The following is a 4,850-nucleotide window of genomic DNA, read 5'->3' on the forward strand; positions in this document are numbered from 1 at the left end:
AGAACACTGAGGACTGGGGTGAAGTAGGGCATCGACTCCATGTCCACATGAGGAATTTGCTCATGGTCAAAGATCTTGTCCTTATCGAATAGCAGTAAAGAATAGAAGTTCATTTGACTTGTTGTCCAAAAGCGCTTGCGTCTAAGTCTTGCGGAGTCATATGGATTGTAATCCATGAAGAATATGTGCTCAGCAAAGAAGTCATCATCATTGAACTTCTGCTTCTTGGAGTGAGGATTCCGAGGCTTGGGCTGAAGATTTGCAGTTGTTGCCATCATAGCCTCTTGAATCACAGTCTCATGAGCCACATGCTAAGGAAGGTCAGTGGGATTCTCTTCAGCAGCCTTGCCCTCCATCTCAATAGCAACATTTTCATCAGCGCTAGTGGCTGGAACTTCTTCAGGTATAGTGAGGAGAGATGTCTGGTGTTCTTTAGAGCCCGTGTGAATTTCTCCGGTCTGGACAGGGGACTGAGGAATCTGTTGCAGAGGTGTGTACAATGGTGAATTGGGGTGATGACTTCCCCAGTAGTCATCATTCAGAATAGGAGTGGTGCACCCAATGTCCACGTCTTCCCCTTCCTCATCTATTTCTTCAATGCCGGCCTCTTCAGCAGTAAACTGAGGCATGGGCGATGAAACCAATGGAGTTGAAGGGATGTTATCCACTTCAATTTCTTCATCCAATTTCTCCGTCGAAGCAGCAGAAGATCTTCTTCATCGGATTCAGTTGGAATAACAGAATCCTCACCAAAGGGAACAATCTCCTTTGGTGGCATGCTTGATAGAGGAACAACATCTATAGGATTTTCATAGGATCTTATCAAAGTCTTCGCCTTCTTTGGAGCGTAAGACTCTGAGGAAGCATATGCTTTCCTTTTCTTCATAGCTGCTCTCTCTACAGCCTTGGTTTTCTTCGCTTCTGATGCAGAAGGAAGGTTGATGCTTGTTATTTGTGCAGGAGTAGAGGAAATGGGTTCGGTTTCTTCAGGCACAACTGATGCAGTTGTCCGGCTTGGTCAATCTCTTTAGGCCCTATAGTAGATGCTTCAACAGGCCTGGCTTGTTCTTCAGGCGCAACACCAGAGGTTGCCCTGGCAGTTTCGTCAGTGGTTGGAATGTCTTCATCAGCCCTGGTGCTTTCAGCTTCTTCAGTAGCCTAATTTTCATCAGCGGTGCTGGCATATTCTTTAGTGGGCTGAGCAGATGCTTCATCCTGAGGAATTTCATGTTGCGTTGGGGCTGCAACATTTGAGGTGAACCCCTTCGCCATGTTAACGAATCTGACCTTGGCTCCCAGCCAATCTGCACGGTATATGTCAAATTCATCACCGAGTGCTTTGATCTCAGCTTGTATGCTCACAAGTTCATTAGTTGCCGTTTTTACAATGTTCTTCTTCAGAAGATGCTCTTTCTTGTAGTGAGCTTTCTTTAGCTTCCTGGCCTTCTCAAACTTCCATTTTTCTTCGCCTATGAAGGCTGTCAGCATGTGGTTCTGGCCAGGTGTGAGATTGAAATCAGGCATAGGAGTGTTTGGGTCCTTGTGCCAGAGATCAATGAAGTCTAGGATCATCTTGGGATCCAGAAGAAGTGGCACATTGGTGCCTTTGGCTGAAAGTGCAACTATCCCTGGGTGGTTTTGGTAATTCCTAACAACATATAGCTCATTGAGCTAACATTATTCCAAGATTAATATTTCAGGAAAAGCTCAATGAATGGCATGGCATGGATGAGGAAAGTGGATCCCTCAAAATTCTAAGGACAAAAAGTTTGGCTCAAGCTTCAAGATCAAGACTCTACATTTTATATTTTAGTGATCCAAGATCACATTTAGTCTATAGGAAAAGCCAATACTATCAAGGAGGGATGAGGTGTTGCTTAATGGCTTGCTTGCTCAAAGTGCTTAGTGATATGCTCCAAAACCCTCAAATACCTTCCCACATCCACATATGACCTAAACCAAAAGTCAAACTCGGCCCCACCGATTCTTTCTATCCGGCGCCACCGAGTTTCAAATGTCATAGCCACTGCCACAAACCCTAAGCAAATCGGTCTCACCGAGATGGGATTGTAATCACTCTGTTTCCCTTCGTAACATTTCGATCTTACTGAGATGAGCGATCGGTCCCACCGAGTTTACCTGACCAACTCTCTGGTTAGCTTATTACCAAAATCGGTCCCACCAAGTTTGTGTAATTGGTCACACCGAGATTACGTTATGCCCTAACCCTAACCATATCGGTCCTACTGAGTTGCATCTCAGTCCCATCGAAAATCCTAATAGTCACTAGGTTTGCTGAATCGGTCCGACCGAGTTTGACCATTCGGTCCCACGGAGTTTGGCAAATTGTGTGTAACGGTTAGATTCTGTGTGGAGGCTATATATACCCCTCCACCCACTCTTCATTCGAAGAGAGAGCCATCAGAACATACCTACACTTACAATACACATTTTCTAAGAGAGAACCACCTACACTTGTGTTGAGGTCAAGATATTCCATGCCAACCATATGAATCTTGATCTCTAGCCTTCCCCAAGTTGCTTTCCACTCAAATCTTCTTTCCACCAAATCCAAATCCTATGTGAGAGAGTTGAGTGTTGGGGAGACTATCATTTGAAGCACAAGAGCAAGGAGTTCATCATCAACACACCATTTGTTACTTCTTGGAGAGTGGTGTCTCCTAGATTGGCTAGGTGTCACTTGGGAGCCTCCGACAAGATTGTGGAGTTGAACCAAGGAGTTTGTAAGGGCAAGGAGATCACCTACTTCGTGAAGATCTACCGCTAGTGAGGCAAGTCCTTCATGGGTGACGGCCATGATGGAATAGACAAGGTTGCTTCTTCGTGGACCCTTCGTGGGTGGAGCCCTCCATGGACTCGCGCAACCGTTACCCTTCGTGGGTTGAAGTCTCCATCAACGTGGATGTACGATAGCACCACCTATCGGAACCACGACAAAAACATACGTGTCTCCAGTTGCGTTTGAATCCTCCAAACCCTTCCCTTTACATTCTTGCAAGTTGCATGCTTTAATTTCCACTGCTCATATACTCTTTTGCATGCTTGCTTGAATTGTGTGGAGATTGCTTGACTTGCGCTAAGATAGCTAAAATCTGCCAAGAACTAAAATCGGGAAAAGGCTAGATTTTTATTTGGTCAAGTAGTCTAATCACCCCCCCTCTAGACATACTTTCAATCCTACAAGTGGTATCAGAGCTTTGGTCTCCATTTGCTTTGATTTCCATAGCTTTTGGTGGTCATAGCCTTGGTTTCACAACCTAGGAGAGTATGGCGTCTAGGGAAATTATCACCGTAGAGGTACTTACTTTGATGGTACTAATTTTGCTAGTTGGAAGCATAAGATGAAAATGCATATTCTTGGACATAACCACGCCATTTGGGCTATTGTGTGTGTTGGCTTGCAAGGTGAATTCTTTGATGGGAGAGAACCGAATCGTGAAGCTACCGCGGATGAGTTGAAGATGCTACAATACAACGCTCAAGCTTGTGATATCCTCTTCAACGGATTGTGCCCCGAAGAATTCAACAAAATCAGTTGTCTTGAGAATGCAAAGGAAATTTGAGATACTTTGATTGATATGCACGAAGGTACCGACTCCGTCAAGGAATCCAAATTGGATGTGCTTCAAAGTCAACTTGACAAGTTCAAAATGAAGGATGGTGAAGGTGTCGCTGAAATGTACTCTAGGCTTGCTCTTATCACAAATGAGATTGCCGGCCTAGGGAGTGAAGAGATGACCGATAGATTCATCATCAAGAAGATCCTAAGAGCCTTGGATGGAAAATATGATACCTTGTGCACATTGATCCAAATGATGCCAAATTACAAAGATCTCAAGCCAACGAAAGTCATCGGAAGAATTGTTGCTCATGAGATGTCACTCAAGGATAAAGAGGAACTTCACAACAAATCAAGTGGTACTTACAAAGCCTCATGTGAAGCCCCCACATCATTGAGTGAGAAACAAACCTTCAATGAAGAATTGAGCTTAATGGTGAAGAACTTCAACAAGTTCTACAGGAGTAGGAGCAAAGAGAGAAGCTCCAAGTCAAGGTCCTACAATGATAAAAGATCTTCTAGTCGAGAGAGAAAATGCTACAATTGTGGAAGGCCCGGACACTATTCCAATGAGTGCACGCCCCCCTACAAGAGAAGAGAAGATTCTCCCAAGAGAAGAAGTAGAAGAGAAGAATCACCATCTTGAGAAAGAAGGAGTAGAGATGATCATTATGAACGAAGACCCTCATGGAGAAGCAAGGATTCATAAAGAAAGGACAAGTCATCAAGGAGCTACACAAAACGAAGACATCAAGCTCATGTTGGTGAATGGGTATCCGACTCCGACAACCACTCCGAGAGAAGCTATCACTCCGACTCCGAATATACTCAAGATGAAGGTGTTGCCAGTCTAGCACTTTTGAAAACCAACTCCTACGACATATTTGACTCACCAAATGAAGGAGTTGGAACATGCTTCGTTGCTAAAGGCCCAAAGGTATCACACCCCGAGTATGTCGATTTCAATAGTGATGAAGATGACTTGTTAGGTGATGATGATTTACTTGTTGACAACTCTAGTGATGAATACTATGATGAAACGTCAATTAATCATGCTAATCAAGATAAAATGAATGACAATGATAAGGAGAAGATTGAGTCTCTAACTAAAGAACTAAACACTCTTAAGTTAGCTCATGAAACTATCTTAGGAGATCATCGATGACTTTTAAGGACTCATGAGAAATTACGCTTTGAAAAGCTCAACCTTGAGCAAGAGCATGAGTTCTGAAAAGCAATCAATGATGATCTTCGTAAGAAAAGTTCTTCT

Source organism: Triticum aestivum, chromosome 4A, assembly GCF_018294505.1.
Source record: "Triticum aestivum cultivar Chinese Spring chromosome 4A, IWGSC CS RefSeq v2.1, whole genome shotgun sequence".
Taxonomy (NCBI): Eukaryota; Viridiplantae; Streptophyta; class Magnoliopsida; order Poales; family Poaceae; genus Triticum; species Triticum aestivum.